The sequence below is a fragment of the Dasypus novemcinctus genome, chromosome 30, assembly GCF_030445035.2.
Source record: "Dasypus novemcinctus isolate mDasNov1 chromosome 30, mDasNov1.1.hap2, whole genome shotgun sequence".
NCBI classification, from domain to species: domain Eukaryota; kingdom Metazoa; phylum Chordata; class Mammalia; order Cingulata; family Dasypodidae; genus Dasypus; species Dasypus novemcinctus.
Genome location: NC_080702.1, coordinates 35749325 through 35772251, shown reverse-complemented (window position 1 = coordinate 35772251; position 22927 = coordinate 35749325).

The window sequence follows — 22927 nt, the reverse complement described above, 5'->3', positions numbered from 1 at the left end:
TCATATATTGGGATGGTAATATCAAAGTTACAAATGAAAATTCTTAGAGAAGCTCTATTTGAATTGAAATGTCAAATATGCAGTTATACATGTGAAGAAGTATTCCTAGATCCCAAATCAAGCTAAGCAGGATGGAGAGGTAATATAGAAAACTGGATATAGAAACTATAGGGAAAGGAAAAAGATTTTCCTAAACTCTCTAATCTGCACTACTCCCTAGGCATTTTCTATGAAAGAGCTGTGGGGAAAAGACAGTGTGATAGATTAAAACTCAATCTTCTGATGTGGGGAATTAAAAATCATAGTTACCCTGTGATTCCTCAATTTAAACATTTTAGCAGCCTTAAAATAAAGGTGGTTAATAATCTTATTACTGAATTTCAATAAGAGCAAAAAAATCTTTGAAAGCTAAGGAAAGACAGTTTCTAAATTATAATTAAAACAAATAAAACATGATGTAAGTTGTAAATTCATGTCCAGAGAAATTAAGTTAAAGAAATGTAGGTCTGTCCTCTTTAAATGGATAAAGTAAATTCCATGTTTGCTAAAAGGAATTTAAGGTAATTGAAGCTGGCTAGTAAAATAGGATATCAATAGGTAGATTTGGACCTGGCAAAGACTCCATGTTGACATCAATATCCTGAAGATGGCTGCTGCAAGAACCACAATCAAGATTTCCTTCAGAAGCCAGGAAACCACTGATACTTCCCAAGGACTTTATCTTTTGGCCATCCTGGGGGATTGATGAGTGGGGTAATTAATCAAAACAGTAAATAGGTGGAACTCCTCCCCTGCTAGTACCAAAGGGACAGAATAATTAATGGTTTAAAAATCGAGAATAAAGATCGCTTTGCATTTTCTTGCATTCACTCTGTCCCAGTGCCTTTTCCTGCCATCTTCACCCTGCTTTTACCACTTATTCCCTGCCATTATGGCAACAAGTAAAACCTGGTAACTTATTATCTATAAAGTGGAATTGTAGTCGGTAAATCAGCCTGCTTTACTACTCTCCAGCCCCTTTCTCTCTACCTGGGACCCATGATTAACCATTTATTAAATGCTTAATTGATATTAATGCAAAAAGTAATTTAATAATATGGAAACATGTTGGAACCATTGAGAATCTTCAGTTTCCATAAAATAACTGAGAAAGTCTGCATATTAAAGTAGTGATAAAGACTAAAACGATATGGTATATATTAGATGGGAAGTTTTAAGAAAAGTTCACAAAAATCATAAGAAAATAAAGAATATAAAAATGCTTTTAAAGAAAATAAAATATGTAAAAATTAAAAGAAACCTCAGGATTATTAAACTCCTGTACATTCAAACCAGGTCTTCAATAAACGGCATTTTGCCTCTCCATTGGAGTTATTGGCTAGGTTGTTCACTGATCCCTGAAAACCTTAAAGTTATCTACTAAATCTCTGGTTGTGCTCCTGAAGTGAATGGAAAATACATTACAGTTTCATACTTCTGCAATAGCCAGTGGTGGCTCAACATGGTCAAATACACAATGGATATTGCTTGCAACCTGGCACTGTCTCATAGTGCCAACCAAATGATGCACCAGGCTGGTAAAATAATGTAGTCCACCTTCCTAGGTTCTCTCTAGGGTTAACGGTGCTGCAGGTTGCTGGCTGCGTTAAGGACATACCACATGGAACAATGATTTCCAGAGTGATGTAAGTAGAACTTAAACAAAATCAGCATATAGCCTGCTCCTATGGAAAGATAACATCTACAATATTGCAAACCTGGAGCTTAGTTCTTAAAAAGAACTAACATGCAATTAAAAATTGCAACTCAGATGGTGGAGCAAGATGGTGTCTGAGTAAGTGCACCTTATAATTTCTCTTGTAAAGAGGTGGCTGAATAGGGTTGGAATTTTGCTGGACTGGGCTGTTTTGGGTGTTTGCAGGGCAGGAGGTGTCTGGACATCAATTTAGTGGGACAGTGACAGAGAAAATTATTGTAAAAGGTAGAATTTTGGGTCTCTTTCATGGAGATTGGGGTTGTGTGTGGGACGCTTCCCCCTGGGTCTGGCAGGCCGGCAGTGGTGATTCTTGGAGGCTTTACTGTGCTGGGGAGTTCCCAAGCCCTGAGCGAGCTATTAGGGGGCTTGCAGTGTGGGAGGTGTCTGGAAGTCGATTTGGTGAAACAGAGATTTAGGCGATTCTTGCGAGACGTGGAATTTTGGGTTTCTGACATGGAGATCAGAACTTCTGGCTAGATCCCCTCCCACTAGGGCTGGTGGCCGATCTTCAGTGGTCCTTGAATTGTTTGTATTACACTGGCACCCCTGCAGGCTGTTTTGGAGGATTGCAGGGCTGGATGTGTCTGGAAGCCAATTTGCTGAGACCGTGACAGGGGAGATTTTTGCAAGACATGGAATTTTGGGTTTCTGACACGGAGATCAGAGCTTGCAGCTGGAGCCCCTCCATCTAGGGCTGGCGTCCCATCTGTGGTGGTCCCTGAATTGTTTGTAGTAGAGTGGTGCCCCCAGCAGGCTGTTTCAGGGGCTGGCAGGGAGGGAGGTGTCCTGAAGTCAACTTGGTGAGACAATGACATAGGTGTGGAACACGGGACATGGGGTGCAACGATTCCCGGAGATGTACTCACCAGACACAATGGATGTGACATGATGATGGGGGAGAGTGTTATTGTGGGGGAAGTGGTGGAGTGGGGGCGGTGGGTTCGAATGGGGACCTCAAATTTTTTTAATGTAATATCATTTTAAAAAAATGAATAAATTGAGTAGAATTTGAAAATAAAATAAAATAAAATAAAATTGATATAAAAAACTTAAAAAAAAAGAGTAGATGGAAGCAGGGTAACTGGGGGCAATGTAAGTGTTCCATGAGATCATGCAATGATGAATATAAGATATGTTAAATCTCACCAAAAATGTATAAAAATCTATAGATTAAAATGTAAATAAAAATTTAGAAAATTGAAAAGTCTAAAATATAAACCATAATGTAAACAAACAAAAAAAAATAGACACTTGTTAGAGGTGGAATTTTGGGTTTCTGACACAGGTGAGAGTTTGTGGGCGTGACCCCTCCCCCTAGGGCTGGCGCTGAGCTTCAGGGAACCCTGAAGGTCTGTGTTACACTGCAGTGCTCCCAGGCTACCTGTTAACTGGATGCATGGTTCCCAGGCCTGTGTCCCCTAAACCCTGGTGGCCCACACCCCAGAGACTCACACCTCTTGAGTTTGCAATATCACAGATTTCCCACGCCTGAATCTACCACGCCCTGAGGTCCATCTGAGGACCTTGATTGTTCTAGCCCTTGGCATTTGTGTGGGTTTTTTTTTACCTTTTTTTCTTGTCTTGGTTGCTAATATTGCATTATCTCCTGGTGTTTTATCCCATTGTATCCCCCAAGGTCCTTTTTCGTTTATTTAGGATTTTTTTTTCTTTCTTCTTCTTTTTCTTGCTTGTTTCCCTCCTTTGCTTGGCCCACGCCCCTTTTTTTCTTCTCTTTTTTTTTCTTTTTTCTCTTTTTCTTCTTATTTTATTTTATTTATACAATAGGTGCTGCAGGGAGTGGCTCAAATTTGCTGTGTTTCCTCATCCTCCATTTCCTCATTTTTGTGTGATTTGATTTTGGCCACCTACACTATCCCCTTTCACCCACATCTTGATATCCTCCATCATTTTCTGTCTCTCTTACAGTCCACCTCCCTTTCTTTGGTCCCCAAACTGTCTAATTTTCAATTTCCAATATCTTTCTTCTGTTTTCTGTCTTTTATCCACTTGATATTATTGTCTTTCTTTTCTTTTTTCCTCTCTAATGAAAATATTGGCTTTTTAATACATACTATATTCCTCCCTATATTCAGTTGACTATCTCATTATAGGTGCTCTACTTACTGCTATAACTCTCCACAACTTACATGAATCTAATATCCATTCTCCCATGTATCACATTGCTGCTCTGCTAACATTTACTACCAATACTACTTTACACATTTTCTTTTCTTACACAATTTCCTTTCCCTGCCCCTAATATATTCCTTCAAAGTGAACTCAGCCAGCAATAAGAAATTAGAATAAGAAGAACAAAGTGACAAAGAAAAGACATAACACTTATGCAAGAACAAAAACTAATAAATCACCAAGACTAGACAAAGAAGCTAAGGAATGGATTAAACTGGTCAAGATAAAATGATGACCAGGCAGAAACAAAAAACTACAAATCAAACCAATAATCAGGAAAAGATGGCTGAATACAATGAACAAACTAAAAGCCAGAATGAAAAGGAGAACATTGGACAAGTAATTAAAGATCTCAAAACATATATTAGAGACCAACTTAATGAAGTAGAGGAAGAGTTTAACAATATGAAGAAAACACTTGGAGAGAAAATTGCAGACATATGCAAAAAGATAACAGATTTGATGGGAATGAACACCACGACAGTTCAAGAAATAAAAAATACACTCGCAGCAAATAGCAGCAGATTAGAAGAGGCAGAGGAGAGAATTCGTGGTGTGGACGACAGTACATCAGAAATCAAACAGATAGTAGAATTGGTCGATAAAAAGATAGAAAAAATCCAACTAGGACTTAGGGACCTGAATGACAATGTAGAATGCAAGAAAATACGTATTATAGGCATCACAGAAGGAGAAGAGAAGGGAAAGGGGACAGAACAGGTGTTGCAGGAATAATGGCCGAAAAATTTCCAAATCTACTGAGAGAGATGGATGTACATATCCAGGAAGCACAATGCACCCCAAACATCATAAACCCCAACTGGCCCACCCCAAGACATATGCTTGTCAAATTATCCAACACTCAAGACAAAGAGAAAATTCTAAAAACAACAAGAGAAAAGAAAACCATCACATATAAGGGAGCCTCATAAGATTAAGTGTTGATTACTCATCTGAAACCATGGAGGCAAGAAGGCAGTGGTATAGTATAGTAAAGGTACTAAAAGAAAAAATTTTCCAACCAAGAGTACACTACCCAGCTAAACCAGCATTCAAAAATAAGGAAGAGTTCAAAATATTCACAGACAAAAAGAAATTGAAAGAGTATGCCAACAAGAAACCTCCCCTTCAAGAAATACTAAAGGGAGTTCTGCAGGAAGAAAGGAAGAAACAGAAGAGGCAGATTTGAAGGAGAGTGTAAGAGCAACAAAAATGACAAAAACAGAAAGAACAAAATAAACAAAATATGGCAAATGCAAGTCCAATCAATATATGGCTAACATAATTCCTTGAAAGTAAACACACTGAATGTCAATGGATTAAACTCACCTATCAAAAGATTCAGACTGGAACACTGGGTAAGGAAATATGACCCATCTATATGCTGTCTACAAGAAACACATCTTAGATCCAGGGATGCATGGAGGTTGAAGGTAAATTATTGGACAGCAATCTTACAAGCAAACAATAACCAAAAAAAGGCAGGACTAGTTATATTAATATCAGACAAAATAGACTTTAAATTCAAAACAATTGTGAGAGACAAAGAAGGATATTACATATTCGTGAAAGGGGCAAACTCTCAAGAAGGACAAATAATCATAAATATTTATGCTCCTAACAAGGGCGCCTCCAAATACACAAGGTAAACACTGGAAAAACTAAGTGAAAGAATAGATGCCTCCACAATTAGAGTAGATGATTTTTATATACCACTATCAACTTTGGACAGAACATCTCAAAAGAGAATCATTAAAGAAACAAAATATTTGAACATTATCTTAGATGAGTTGAATCTAATAGACATATACAGATTATTACACCCGAATAGAGCAGGACATACATTTTTCTCAAGTGCTCATGGATCATTCTCTAAGATAGAACATATGCTAGGCCACAAAGAAAGGCTCAATGAATTCAGAAAGATCAGAATCATACAAAATAATGTCTCTCACCACAGTGGAGTGAAGCTGGAAATCTGCAAGGGCCATAAGCCCAGATTTCACACCAAGATATGGAAATTAAACAGCACACTCTTAGAAAAACAGTGGGTCAAAGAGGAAATCTCAAAAGAAATTAATAACTACCTTGAAACTAATGATAATGATAACACAACATACCAAAACGTATGGGATGCAGCAAAAGCTGTACTGAGAGGGAAATTTATAGCCTTAAATTCATACATCAAAAAAGAATAAAGAGCAAAAATTGAAGAACTAATTGCACATTTGGAAGAATTAGTAAAAAACAGCAAAATAATCCCACAGGAAGAAGAAAGAAAGACATAACAAAGATGAGAGCAGAACTAAATGAAATAGAAAATAAGAAAGCACTTGAAAAGATAAACAAGACCAAGAGCTGGTTCTTTGCGAAGATCAATAAAATTGAAATCCCTTAGTGAGACTAACAAAAAAAAAAAGAGAGAGGTTGCAAATACACAAAATAAGAAATGAGAAAGGAGATATCACCACTGACCCCACAGAAATAAAGACTATCATAAGAGGAAACTTTGAAAAACTATATTCCCACAAAAATGACAATTCAGAGGAAATGGACAAATTCCTAGAAACACATAATCAGCCTATATAGACGAAAGAAGAAATTGATGATCTCAAAAAAAATCACAATTAAAGAGATAGAATCAGTCATTAAAAACTTCCCAACTAAGAAGAGCCCAGGGCCAGATGGCTTTACAGGTGAATTCTACAAAACATTCCAGAAAGAACTAACACCAATCCTGCTAAAACTCTTCCAAAATTCAAAACATAAGGAACATTACCGAACTCATTCTATGATGCCAAAATTACCCTAGTACCAAAGCCAAACAAAGACAACACAAGAAAGAAAAATTACAGACCAATTTATCTAATGAACCTAGATGCAAAAACACTCAACAAAATACTTGCTACCGTACTCAACAACACATTAAATGAATTATACCCCATGACCAAGTAGGATTCATTCCAGGTAAGCAAGGATGGTTCAACATAAGAAAATCAATCAATGTAATACATCATATAAACATTGAAGGAAAAAAAATCACATGATTATATCTATAGATGCAGAAAAATGCATTTGAGAAAATATAGCACCTTTCTTGATAAAAACACTCCAAAAGGTGGAATACAAGGAAAATTTTTGAACATGATAAAGAGTATAAATGAAAAACCCACAGCCAACACCGTTTACAATGGTGAAATCCTAAAATCCTTCCCTCTAAGATCAGGAACAAGACGAGGATGTCCACTCTCTCCCCTTCTATTTGACATTGCCTTATAAGTACTTGCTCGAGCACTGAGGCAAGAACCATATATATAAAAGGCATTCAAATTGGAAAGGAAGAAGTCAAAATTACATTATTTGCAGATGACATGATGCTATACATAGGAAACCCGGAGAGGTCTACAACAAAACTTCTAGAAATCATAAATGAGTTTAGTAATGTCACAGGGTATAAGAACAATGCACAAAAATCAATAGCATTTCTTTGCACCTTAATGAGCAAGTTCAGGAGGAAATAAAGAAACAAATACCATTTACAATAGTCAATAAAAATTCAAATACCTAGGAATAAATTTAACTAAAGATGTAAAAAAATTTATACACAGAAAACTACACAAAACAGTTCAAGGAAATCAAATAAGACCTACATAAACGGAAGAATATTCCCTGTTCATGGATAGGAAGACTAAATATTATTAAGATGTTTATCCTACCAAAACTGATCTACACATTCAGTGCAATCCCAATAAAAATCAACACAGCCTTCTTTCAGGAACTAGGAAAACTAACTATGAAATTTATTTGGAAAGGAAAGAGGTCCCAAATAGCAAAGGACATATTGAAAAAGAAAAATCAAATGGGAGGAATAATGCTACCTAACTTCAAAACATACTACAAACTTACAGTAGTGAAACCAGCAGCGTATTGGCATAAGGACAGACAAACAGACCAATGGAACCGAATTGAGAGTTCTGACATAGATACTCATATATATAGCCATATAATATTTGATAAAACCAGCAAAACCTTTCAACTGGGAAAAAAGAGCCTATTCAACAAATAGTGCCTTGAGAATGGGATATCCACGTGTAAAAGAATGAAAGAGGATTACCATCTCACACCTTATACAAAGATCAACTCAAGATGAATCAAAGACCTAAATACAAGAGCCAAGACCATAAAGACTTTGGAAAGCAGTATAGCGAAGCATATACAAACCCTTGTAATAGGAAATGGCTTCATGAACATCACACCAAAATCATGAGAAGCAAAAGAACAAATAGATCAGGGAAACGGACTTTGGCCCAGTGGTTAGGGAGTCCGTCTACCATATGGGAGGTCCGCGGTTCAAACCCCGGGCCTCCTTGACCTGTGTGGAGCTGGCCATGCGCAGTGCTGATGCGCGCAAGGAGTGCCGTGCCACGCAAGGGTGTCCCCCGCGTGGGGGAGTCCCACGCGCAAGGAGTGCACCAGTGAGGAGAGCCGCCCAGCGTGAAAAGAAAGAGCAGCCTGCCCAGGAATGGCGCCGCCCACACTTCCTGTGCCACTGACGACAGCAGAAGCGGACAAAGAAACAAGACGCAACAAATAGACACCAAGAACAGACAACCAGGGGAGGGGCGGGGAAATAAATAAATAAATAAATCTTTAAAAAAAAAAAAAGAACAAATAGATCAAATGGGACATCCTACAAATTAAAGCTTTTGCACCTCAAAGGAGTTTGTCAAGAAAGTAAAAAGGGAGCCTACACAATGGGAGAAAATATTTGGTAACCATATATCGGAGAGGAGACTTATAACTTGCATATATAAAGAAATTCTATATCTTGAAAATAAAAAGACAAACAACCCATTTAAAAAATGGAAAAAAGATTTAAACAGACACTTCTCCAAAGAAATAAAATGGCTAAAAAGCACATGAAAAAATGCTCCAAATCTCTAGCTATCAGGGAAATGCAAATCAAAACTACAATGAGATTCCATGTCACTTCCATAAGATTGGCACCTATGATAAGAAACAGAAGACTACAAATGCTGGAGAGGATGTGGAGGAATGGGAACCCTCATCCAGTGCTGGTGGGAATGAAGGAGGATCCAACCATTCTGGAGGACAGTTTGGCGGTTTCTCAAAAAACTAACCATAGATTTGCCATATGACCCAGCAATTCCACTGCTGGGTATATACCCAGCAGAAATGAAAACAAGGACACAAACCGATATGTGCACAACAATGTTCATAGCAGCATTGTTCACTATCGCCAAAAGTTGGAATTAACCCAAATGCCCAACAGCAGATGAATGGATCAATAAAATGTGGTATATACATACAATGGAATACTACTCAACTTTAAGAACAAATACAATACAAACACACGTGATAACATGGATGAATATTGAGAACCTTATGTTGAGTGAAGCAACCCAGGCATTGAAGCATTGAAGGACAAATACTACATGACCTCAATGATATGAAATAAGTAAAACAAGCTGCCTCAGAGACTAGAGACTGGATGATATGCTTACAGTAAATCGGGGGGGGGGGGGTAGAAGAAGAATGTAAGGTGACATTTACATGGGTGAAATCTATGATAAGCTGGAGGTAAGTATGCATACAAGGAAGGGATAAAATGGGTGAATAGGATCACCTTTAATTGGGGCTTTGCAGGCTTGAGGGGACTAGGGATGGGAGGATGGGTAATATTGCCCAAGAAATTAGGGGGAGGGTGGGGCAACATACAAACAGAGATTGTCAGGTATTTGGTTGAGAGTATAATGCTGAGAAAACCTTTCCAAAAACATAATAAGGAAAGTGGCCTGTTAAGATACTTAAAGGGGTTAATCTGACTCAGGACAGACCCCTAGGGAATATGTGAATGCTCATTTTGCCAGAGTGGGTTATATCATTGGGTAGAGACCATATAATGAGAGTAAAGGTATACCCACATCTTGGGGAGGACTGAGGCCATCAAATAGAGGGAACTGTATATCTCAAGAGAAATGGTGGCTCACAGGGCATTAGGGCAGTTGAGCGTGTCAAGCCCTCAACACTGGTGCAAGTATCTCTGAACATGGCTCTTCAAGAAATGAAGATTAACTGTCACTGTGGGCCCTAAAGGGAGGGGGAAATAGGTATTGAATAGATGGAACCAGTGTAACTGTGAGGGCAATAGAAGTGTTTCACAAGAGTACGCAAGGATGGATATGACATGTAAAGTTACACCAAAAATATACAGGGGCTGATAGGATAAAATGTATATCATAATGTTAAACGAATGATAACTGAAAATTTAGGAAATTGTATAGTCTAAAATATAAACCACAATGTAAACACAAATATTACCTTGTTTGAAAGCTATTGTCTCAATATCTGTACATCAATTTCAGTAAATATGGTATGAACATGTTAAAAGATTATTGCTGTGGAAGGGAAAAGGTTATATGTTGGATATGTGGGAGTACTGTATATTGTATATATGAATTACTGTGATCTAAAACTCTTGTGAAGATAAGCTTAATAATTAGAAAAAAGAAAAGAAAAAGGTAGGATGTAGAATTTTTCCAAATTAATATGTATTCTATATCTAAACTTTAAACTCATCACTATATTCCATTTTACTATTAAGGGAACCTGGCAATATATTGCGCTTTACTTTTCAGGAAGTTTTGGATCACAGAGTGGTTCAACAATGGCAGCAGAGGAATACTGGTGTGGGATGTTATTAACAGGGGACACATGGTAGGCAGGGAGATCTACAGGGGATATATCCAGGGTACATAAGATGTTTGGATATTTTCATAGTGGAAACAATTAAAAACAACAACTGAGGGAGTGCTGAGTTCCTAGCCAGGGGAGCTCTATCACAATCCCTAAAGGATCAGCAACAATCCCCCAAGTGCAATGGCAAAGATCAAAAAGGAACAATGAGCCCCTGATACTAATGACTATGCTTGTGAGCATGTGCACCTGAAAATAAGAACAAGGCCTAGAGCAGCAGTGTGCCTAAGCGTTCCCTCCTGAGAGCCTCTGTGTTACTGAAATGTGGCCAGTCTCGAAGTGAAACTCAGCATGTAATGCATTGCCTTCCCCCCAGCGTGGGACATGACTCCCGGGGATGAGCCTCCCTGCACCGAGGGATCACTATCAAGTACCAGCTGATGATGTAACTAGAAAATGACTTTGAATAAAAGGTTCAACTTTTATTTGGACCAGGAGAACATCTCTATCTACATATAATAACAGGAGTTAAAAATGCTTTTTGACCTAAATCAAGGGGGAAATGGGAAGGACAAATGAGTTTATATGGCTATGAGTCTCTAAAAAAATTTGGGAGGTTAACAGAGGGGTTGCCCTTATGCTCACCTGAGCAGAGTCCCAGAGACAGATAAAGTAGATACAACCCCAGTTATTGGTTCTTCTGAGGGCTACAAAGACCCACAGGTTTTATGGTCATGGCAGATGGAGTTCACTGCCATGTCAGTTGGCCCTTCTTTGGAGTTGGTTTTTCTGTGTGATGGAGCTGGCCTCAGATGTGATCTCTTTTCACAAGCCTTTCCTGTTACTTTACCAGAATTGTAGTTGGTCCTGGGGTTTGACATATACTCAGGAGATCTGAATCTCTGTACTGACCAAATGATAGCCAGGCCCTGGACCTCAAGAGACATCAGCTCCTACACTCTGGTTTATTGAACTTACCTCACTTAGCTAACATGGAGTTGAAAAATGTCAACCAGCACACCATGGAGCCAAGAGTACCTACAACTTAAAGCAGGAGGATTGCAAACAGCATCCATTTGGAATCTAAGCCCCCTCTTGACATAGATGTGGAATGGACACAACCAATCCAAGATCCACAGGACGGAAGCATAGAATATGCATTAGAGTGGACTTACTGATATTCTATTCATGAAATATTGTTGTTAATAATTGAAGAATATGTGACATTGGTGTGGAAAAAGTGGCCATGGTGGTTGCTGGGTGGGGGGAATGGGAGGTAGAGATGATATGTGGAGGCATTTTCCTGACTTGGAGTTGTCCTGGGTGGTGCTGCAGGGACAATTACTGGACATTGTAGATCCTCCCATGGCCCACTGGATGGAACATGGGAGAGTGTGGGCTATGATGTGGACCATTGACCGTGAGGTGCAGCTATGCTCAGAGATGTATTCACCAAATGCAATGAATGTTTCATGATGATGGAGGAGAATGCTGCTATGGGGGGAATAGTGGGGTGAGGGGGGTGTGGGGTATATTGGGACCTCATATTTTTTTAATATAATATTAAATAAGTAAATAAAAAATAAAAAAATAAAAATAAAAAAATTGCAACTCAAAGAGAAACTTAGGCATTTTGTTGTGAATTAAGTAATATTAAGAATTGTACTTATATAATTGATGATTGTGATGGTATTTTGTCTATTCTAAATAATATGCAGGGGGAAATTGAACATGTTAAATGTTCTACTAATCTTCATTTTCTAAGTAGTTAATAAACATGCTTGTAAGATAAAGGAATAGCCACCTTGCCTGAGAGCAATAGGGGGAAAAATCCTTTAATTAATGAGACCACCAAATTAATTCAGGGGTGACCTCTCACAGTCTTCACCCCACACCAGGTGAAAGATATGTTTAACCCAGGTCTCCTTCTTAGCTCTTATTCCTAAACCTGCCTACTCCATACCCTGGGGAGGGATGGCAGACTACAAAACTAAGTGTTTTTCCTACTACAACAGAAACAGCAAATGAGGTTGCTAAGATGCACTTCAGCTTTGTCTTTTAAGGTGGTCTATGTGTAACCTTCCCTCACCCAATACCTGGGAAACCAGGTTAAGATCAAATCCTAGGAGGAGAACAGACCTCACTCTCAATGAGAGCCAAAATAGAAGGGAACTGATGTGACAGAGGAAATGCTTTGCTAACACTTTGATATAATAACTCTTTGATATAATAACTCAACTATAAGAAAGCAATACACAGACATATATTTTATTTATTTTATTAACATTCTATTAATAATTGGGAGAATATAAAATGAGGAAAGGATTGTCTACAAATAAGGGTGCAACTGATACATCATAATTCTTTATGACATACATACATATAGTTATAAGCTCACCAAACTGGGGGACACAACGACATACTTGGCCCACCTGTGGCCAGAGTCTGTTTGGATGAAATGTAAATATATGTAGCTAGATCTAGATAGTGAATCTTTGTTCATTGAAAGTATACAAAATAAGTGAAGGATTTTCTATAAACAGGGGTTCAACTGTTATATCCCAATCTCTCACGATATGCATACATACATTCCTAAGCTCACCAAACTGGGGGAAACATTGACATACCTAGCCCACCTCTGGCCAAATTCCCAATTGGATGCAGTATAAATAAATAAATAAATAAATAAACAAACAAACAAACATATCTAGCTGAAAAAGACTATACTGACAATTAGTGTGAGAAACAAGAATTATATAATCATTTGGATGATTAAAGCAATATTTATCAGAGTCACAAAATGACATAAAAATAGAATAGTTGTATGTGCAAACTCACCACCATCCAGGTCACAGCTAGGAAGACCAGAAGCAGCAGCCAATGCCAATGTCTTGATTGGAATTAACACCTGTGCAGAGCATGCTCTCCCTGGGTGGGACTTCAACCTGCTCCATCAGAGATTAACTCTTTTACTGAGGTCATAATTAATGAACTGGATACTATGGATACCAACTTGAAAGTACTCCATTAATTCCCAAGGAAGTGGCCAGTCTCCTCAGGGAAGAACACAACACTCCCAGGGAGTACATTCCAAGGTTTATGCTTCATCCCCAAGATATGGCCAACCTTCCCAGGGAGGAGCACAATATTCCCCGAACGCATCTGTTCTTATCTGTTAGAGACATTCCCCAATTAAGCCCACTATTCTAGTTCTCATTATGCCTTCTGAAATATGAAAACTGCTGACCAGTAAAACATTGCTAATTAACAAAGTGTCATGCATGATATTTCACTTTTAGTTTTGAGCAATACTCTACTAATTTTTCCCAATATACATCTATCTCTCTATCTAGCCACCTAACTATCTATCTATCTATCTATCTATCTATCTATCTATCTATCTATCTATCTATCTATCTATCTATCTAATCTTCCTACTAGCTATCAGAAGAAATTATTAGCAAAATGTGCTTACAAATCAGAGCATTTATGGTAATTTGGTGACCACTGATTGTGGCTAAATTTGCATTGCTTTGGTGGCTTTTCCAGCTGTTTCATTAGCTACATGGAGCCAGAAGGCCAAACACATGTTTCAGAATTTATCTTCCTGGACCTCTCAGAAGACACTGAAGTGCAGCGCCTCCTGCCCATGTACCTGGTCACCTTCATGGAGAACCTGCTCATCATCTTGGGCACCATCTCAGACTCCCCCCTCCACGTGTCCACATATTTCTTCCTGTCTCACCTGTTTTTTACAGATATCATCACCTCCTTTACTGTCCCCAAAATGCTGCTGTATATCAATAGAGAAAGAAAAATCATGGCTTATATAAACTACCTCCACCAGATGTATTTTTATCTGTCACCCCCTGCACTACACAGTCACCGTGAACCGCTGGCTCTGTGACCTCCTGCTGCTGGCATGCCTATTATTCAGAGTTCTGGACTCTCTTTTACATTGATTAATAGTTTTAAGATTGTCTTTTTCTGAAGATTTGAAAATCCTCCACTTTTTCTGTGAACTTAAGTATTCCAATGTGCTTATTTTGACCGTTTCTGCAATGACCAAGTGAGGTATTTTGCAGCTGGATTTCTTGGTATTATCCAACTCATAAGGATCTTTTTCTCTTACTCTAAGGTTCTGTCTTTCATTTTGAGAATTTCATCATTTGGGGGCCAGAATAAAGTATTTTCTACTTGTGGGTCTCATCTTTCAGTAGTCACCTTATTTTATGATACATGTTTTGGAGTGTATCTTAGTTCTGCTGCTACCCAAAACTCAAGGGCAAGTACAATACCCTCAGTGATGTATTGTGTGAACACTCCCATGCAGAATCCCTTAATCTACAGTCTTAGAAACAAGGATATAAAGCAGACCTTAAACAATCTCTCCTGCTGAGACAACTTCTCTTTATAAAAGGATCATTTGCCTCGAAATTAGAAATTTTCTCATGATTAACAGAAATCAAATACTGAGAGAGATAAATCTAGATACTTTTATTTGTGCATAGAAAGATAATCTGCTACAGGTCTAATTTCCAGAATTATTTCCCTTTAATTTTTGTCCATCAAAACACCTCTTTTTATGTAATTTCTTTTGAATAATTTGAATTTTCAGTTTTATTCCCTAATACAGTATTGGAGTGGAAATCTTCAGCCTTAAATTTCAGTAGTAAAATACTTACTACAAGTAATTGGTACATTTAGAATTATAGTATGTGTTGGAGGAATGAATACAAACTGCAATATCAGCCAGATGAAAGCTATAGGTCATTTACTATATGAATTTGTTGAAAAAATCTGTTATATCAAAGTCTTTACAATTGTTGCTAGAATTTCTGTTAATAGGTTCCAGAAAGAGATCACATACAGAACGTGACTTAGTATCTGATTATGTTTTCAACAATTCATATTGCATAAGCCACATGTGCCTTCTCCTGCACATTCAGCAAATGTTATGTTAGGCTATACTAATACCTGATTATTCAAACCCTGATAATATCACTAATCACAGTTTTATTCCAGAGATGCAGTTTTGCTGTGTAACAATTTTTTGATAGGCATGAAGTTTTCTGGAAAATTCTCTCAGTGCTTCCTACAATAATAGTCCTCATTTCCTTGTCATAAAAGGCAATGTGAGGGAATCAGACATTACTCAACTGATAGAGTGTCCACCTATCATATGGAGGGTCCAGGGTTTGATACCCAGGGTCTCCTGTTCCATGTGGTAAGCTGGCCCTTGTGAACGCTGCTGTGGGTAAGGAGTACTGTGCCATGTATGGGAGCCCCATGTTCAAAGAGTGCACTTCACAAGGAGAACAGCCCCGCGTGATAAAAGGGCTGTTCCCTACCCCCCAGGAGTGGCACCACGCAGATGGAGAGCAGACACAGCAAAATGATACAACAGAAAGAGACACAGATTCCTGGTGCTGCCTGACAAAAATGCAAGCAGACACAGAAGAGCACATAGTTAATGAGCACAGAGAGCAGACAATGGAGAGAAAGGAGAGAGAAATAAATAAAAATAAATAAATCTAAAAAAAGGCAATGTGAAAAGAAATCAAAGAAGACCTTAGCAATTAGTAGTATGTTCTTTGTTCATGGATTAGAGGATAAATACCATGAAGATATTCTACCAAAACTGATTTATAGTTTCAATATAATCATATTAAAAAATTCCAACAGCATACTTTAAATAAATATAAAAGTCAATTACCAAATTTATTTGGAAGGAACAGTGGCCCCGAAGAGCCAAGGACTTTCTAAAACAGAAGAATGAAGTAGGAGGGCTCATGCTTCTTGATGATGAATTGCATCACAAGGCTACAGGGGTCAGAACAGCATGGTATTGGCATAAAGACAGAAAAAATGATCACTGGAATAGAATTGATCATTCAGAAATAGGCTCCCTGCTTTATGTTCAACTGATTTTTGATAATCCTACCAAATTCATGTTACTAAGAGAGAACAGGTTCTCCAGCAAGTGGTCATGGAAGAAATGACTATTACTAACCAAAATAATGAAACCGGAACCCTAAATCACTCCCCACACAAGAATCAACTCAAAATGAATGAAATATCTAAATGTAAAGTTCAGGAAATTTCCTGAAGATAATATAGGGAAACATCTTCAAGTCTTTAGGTATGTGAAGTTCTCTTAACCCTTTCTCCCCAAGCTGAGCAATGAGAGAAAATATAAATACATGAGTCTTCCTCAAAACTAAACATGTTTGCACCTGAAGGAATTTGTGAGGGAGGTCAAAAGTCAGCCTGCTTAATGTGAGAAAATATTTGGAAACCACACTTATGACAAGGCTTTAATATCCATGACATATAAAAACATCTGACAACTCAACAATATAAAGACAAATGGACACAAATTTTAAAAAGGGGGCAAATGACTTTAATGGACAGTTTTCTAAAGAAGAGATCCAATAGTTATAAAACATGAGAAAATGTTCAATAGCACTAGTTTTTTTGAAATGCAAATCAAAACTACAACAAGATGTCATTTCACACTTAATAGAAAGTCTTGATTTAAAAAAAGAAAAGGATTCCACCAGTGTTGGAGAGAATTTGGAGAGATAAGAATGCTTATTCACTATTGATGGAACTGTAGCATGGCACAGCTGCTCTGTAATTCCACTTGCAAGTTTTTAAGGAGGTCAGATATAGATCTGCCATGTGACCTGACATTGCCATTACTAGGTTTATGACCTGGCCCGCAGGTCAAACGATCCGGCACCTGAAAGAGGGAGTGGGAATTGGGGGACAAGAGGCGAGAGAAAGGGAGACAAGACAGGATTCTGATCAAGTCTGCATTTATTGAGGGTAGAGCATCAGAATATATACTAAGGGGAGGATATTTAGCAGGGGGTGATAGACTGATGAAGGGGCTCTTCCATATAAGGCAATAAAATGCTGTTACACCACTTGCTATAGGATGCGAGTCTTCAATGCTGGTCATGGCTTCAACATCTTGTTGCGCAGGCGCGACACTTTTTGCCCGGGAAACTGGGGAAAGGGGAAGAAGAAGGCAGAAGCACAGGGGTGGAGTAGGCATACTTATGAAAACCGCCATGTTGCTGGAGACCGCAAATGCACGTAGCTCCGGGCGGCTCCCCACAGGTTTATACCCAGAGGAACTGAGAGCTAGGATATGAACATATATCTGCACTGCAGTGTTCATAGCATCATTATTCACAATTATGGTAAGCAACTCATAAAAATATTGTGGTATATACACCTGATGGAATATTATTCAACTCTGAAAAGAAAGAAATCCTGAAGCATATTACAGCCTAGAGGAACCAAGGGAACATAATGCAGAGTAAAGCAAGTCAGACACAAAAACTGAAACATTGTATGAGTTTGATATTATGAACTGAGCCTAAAGAGCAAATTCATGGAGTTAAAAGATAGAATATAAGTCATTAGAAAATAGAATGAGTTTATAGATTTGAAAGGTGAGTTTTAATATGTGCAGACTTGGTAAAAGTGTATTTGTTAACATTTGGAAATGCATAAAAATGGTGAAAGCACATCATAGTGTTTGTAATTAGCAGCCCTAGTATATGAGTAAAGTAGTGTTTGAAAGGGAATTCCAAGGTCAATTATGTCAATTGAAGAAAATATAAAACTTAGAACTTGGTAGCATAGAGAACCTTCTTGTGAAAAATTAATATTGTTAATAGTGCATATATAAGGATGTTTTCTATGAAATGTAAAAAAATATATGTTGATGTTCTAAGATGTTTGTATCAGGATGATTTGTGGAAAAACAGAATAAAAATACTATGGACTGTAAAGTATAATAATATATTTTATATTAATAATAATTAATGATAAGTGAAAGAATGTAGGCAGAAATTACTACCTATTGTTATATTTGGTCTAAACAAAATGAAAATTCAAATAAAATCTAGTGACAGAAATAGAATAGCAATTATGTATGGCAGGAGATGGATAACATGATTGAGAGGTGACTACCAACGGGTAGGCTTTTTGTGTGTTCTTTTGCTTGATCCCTTTGTGTGTTTTTTTGTAGTTGTTTATAGATATTTTTCTTTTTGGAGAAATGAAAAATCACTAAAATTGATTAAAGAGATGAATGCACAACTCTGTAATTATACCAAAGTCCATTGTAAATTTTAGAGGGATTTTTTTTTTAAAGATTTATTTTTATTTATTTAATTCCCCTCCCCTCCCCCAGTTGTCTGTTTTGTGTGTCTTTTTGTTGCGTCTTGTTTCTTGTTTCTTTGTCCGCTTCTGTTGTCGTCAGCGGCACGGGAAGTGTGGGCGGTGCCATTCCTGGGCAGGCTGCTCCCTCCTTCGCGCTGGGCGGGTCTCCCTATGGGTGCACTCCTTGCGCATGGGGCTCCCCTACGCGGGGGACACCCTGCGTGGCGCGGCACTCCTTGTGCGCATCAGCACTGCGCATGGGCCAGTAGAGGGATTTTATGTTTTATGGATATGTTTCATTAAAATTGATTTAGCAGAGCCATGTGTTAATTTTGTCCACTGCCAACCATTAGTTTTCCCAGATATTAGGAAATTATACCAGAGTTTTTATATAACCTACTGTGTTCTCTGTGAACTAGAAAAAGGCCAATACCTCCTTCATCACCTGACTCCAGAGACATCCATTCCTTTGACTTGAAAACCAGAGTGGCATTTTGAGATTAATAATTGCTGTGAGCTAGTGTCTAATCTTGAAAAAAAATGTGATCTGCCTATTATTTAGTATTCACTTCACCTTCTTTGGCAAAGTTTGAATTCATCTTATTTTTTAATTTATCATCCCACATGATCAGACCCTCATTTTGAGTCATTCCCACAGTGAAATGTACTTTTCAGAGATTTTACATAGGAGAACTTTGGACTTCAACCCTTTATGAACCCACTTCACTAATACAGAATCTCAAGGACTTCAGTGTTGACAGTTCACTAGAACTGCAGCTGGCATATGAACTCCTCTACCCATCAAGATCCTTATTATTATTTATTTTTCAAGTGATGAATTCCTTATGTTAGGTCATTCTAGGGGTGGATTTAAAAGTTGAAAGGAAATTTATAGCTATCAGTGTCTACATTTAAAAAAGAAAAGAACAGTCATTAGTCTTTCTACAGATCTGGGGGAACTATAAAAAGAAGGGAATACAGAACTTAAAGCTTGTAGATGGAGGAAAATAAATACTTGAGTGGAGACACATGAAATGGAAAAAAAATTGAGAGATCAAATAAAATAAAAAGTTGGTTCTTGGGAGAGATCAATAAAGTTTCAAAGTTTTAGATACATTGAAAAAGAAAAAGGGAAGAGGCAAATTAATAAAATCTAAATTGAAACTGAGGACATTGCTAGAAATTGCAGATATTAAAGGATTATAAGTGAAAGCTTAGAAAATGGTATGGGAACAATCTAGAAAAAGAAATGTACAACTTCCCATCAACATACAACTTATGTAAACATACTCAAGAAAAAATAGGTCTCCACAGACTTATAACAAGTTAAGGGATTGCATCAGTAAGTAAAAACATTCCATAAAAGAAAAGTCCAGGATTAGCCAGCTTCAAAGATGAATTCTATCAAATATTCAAAGAAGAATTATTTCCAATACTTCACAAACTCTTCTAAATTGGGATCTCTTCATAATTTATTCTAAAGGCTAAAGTTGTTGTGAACCCAAAGCTACTTTAAGATCTCACAAGTAAAGAAAACCAAGGACAATTTCCCATTTGAATATAGATGCAAAAACCCTCAAAAAAAGCTAGCTTATCGAATTCAACAGGCGATAAAAAGAGTTATCCTTCATGAGTATGTGGTATTTATTCCAGGATGCATGATTGCTTAACATAAGAAAATTATTCAGACTTGAAACGCCTACCCTCTGGTTTATTGGACTTACCGTGGTAAGTAGGCACTTATAAGAGTGTCTGCAACTGCAAACAGGACAATTGCATCCATCATATATGTGGAATCTAAGACCACCCCTGATATAGAAGTGGAGTGGACATATACATCCCAGGGTCCACAGGATGGAGGAATAGAGTATGGGCTAGAGTGGACTTACTGATATTGTACTACGGAACTATTGTGATTAGTAATGGAAGAAATTGTAGCATCGATGTGGAGAAAGTGGCCATGGTAGCTGCTGAGGATAGGGAGAGGAAGAAGAGATATGATTGGGAACATTTTCAGGACTTGAAGTTGATCTGGGTACATGCAGAGTAAGAAAGGCATATTTGGAATCTGCATAGATGTTAATCTTGGCCACAGCCACAGTGGTAGGGCTCAGGTAAGGGCAATTATTTCGGCTTTTTGTGCTGATGTGTTACCTGGGAGGAGCTGGGCCTCTACTGTGGTCTCAGATGTTATTACAGCATATCCTGCTTACTGATCACTGCTGTGAGTAAAACTACTCCCATCCATGAAGAACTCCATGTTGGGATTTGGTAGTGGCTGGTCTTGAATGTCCAGCTGGCTGAAATAAACTTCTTGCAATGTTTGCAGACAGTTTTCGGTTGGAATTCCCAGCTTGATGTGTAGTAGAATAGCAGAGTTCAGGGCTTTTACAAGTTCCAGTTGGATGGATAGATGTTCACAAAATAGGGTTTGATATTTAATCAGGCCACTGTTAGTCAGCCACTGTGTTCCTTTGGCTTATAAGTTTGTGATTAATGCATGTGGAAACTAAAAAAGTATAGGTTGCCCAAGAGTTAATTTTATGACTTCTAGTGTTAGTATTGCTGCAGCTGCTACAGCTTGCAGTCATGAGGGCCATCCTTGGGCTCCAGTGTCCAGTTGTTTGGATAGATAACCTACAGGTCTTTTCCAGGAACCCGAGTATTGAGTGAGTACTAGTGCAATACTTCGGTGATTATTAACATATATGTAGAAATGTTTTCTGAGATCTGGAAGTTCAATCCTCGGTGCTTCCATCAGAGCTTGTTTAAAAGCATTGAAAGCATCCTTCTGTGGAATTACTGAGAGCAGGTAGTCATTATCTCCCCCTTTTGTGGCTTCATATAAAGGGCATGTGAGGACCCCAAATTTGGGGGTCCAAATGCGGCAGAATCCAGTTACTCCAAGGAATTCTTACAACTTTTGGCGGCTGTTGCGTTCAGGGAGGCAACAGATTGATTACTTTCTTTCAAGTTCCCATTCATGGAGCCCCTGCATTCTTTTATAACCTAGATATTTGACCTGAGGTAGGCAGATTTGGGCTTTTTTCTTGGACACCTGATAGCCCTTTTGTTGCAGATGTTTTAAAAAGACATGGGTTCCACCAGCACAGTCTTCATAGTTGGCACTTCCAAGGATGAGGTCATCTACATATTGGAGGAGAAAACAATTATGGCTTTCTGGTATAAAGGATTTGAGATCACTGGCCAGGGCTTGTCCAAAAATAGTGGGTACATTTTAAAATCCCTGAGGAAGTTGTGTGCAACTTAGGTGCTGGTTTTTGCTGGTGTTCAGATTGTCCCAGGTAAAGATGAAAATTATTTGACTCTGGAGCACTATCTGAATGCAGAAGAAGGCATCTTCAAGATTCAGTTATGAAAAGTAGATTTCCTTTGAGCATATCAAGCTGAGGAGAGTGTATGGATAGGGACTGCAAGATATAGAGTTATTACTGCTGAGTTGACTGTTCGCAAGTCCTGGACTGGGCAGTAATCCCCATCAGCCTTTTTAACTGGGAAGAGTGGAGTATTCCATGGAGATTGGCATGGTCTTAGTGTGCCTTCATTCAGCAATCTCTAAATATGTACCAGACTTTTTCTTGCCCTTCAGGTGAAACTGGATATTGCTTTATGCTAATTGGGCCGGGTGTGGGCTTTCTTTCAATAATAATTGGAGGAATGTCATGTGTCATCCACTTTGGTTTGCCCTCTGCCCATGTTTTGGACACATCTTTGAAGGGGAGCTGTGTGGCCATAGATTGGCGAGTTTCCCTGAGGCCAAACAGTCTCATTCCTCCTGCAGAGGGTGGGTTAGCACTATTTTTGGAGGGCTTGGAGGTCCAGTGTTACTGTGGATTGCCCCGTGGCATTAAAGATAATTTGAGCCTGTAGTTTGGACAGCAAGTCTTAACACAGGAGGGGGCACTCTGGGAGATATAAGAATTCATGAATGATGTCCTAACCCCCAGTGTTGCAGGTCCTGGTATGGAGAAATGGTTGCTGAGAACTTTTACCAATTGCCCCCATGATAGTGGCTTGTCTTTTTTATAATGCCTGGACTGGTTTGGTCATTACAGTGCTTAG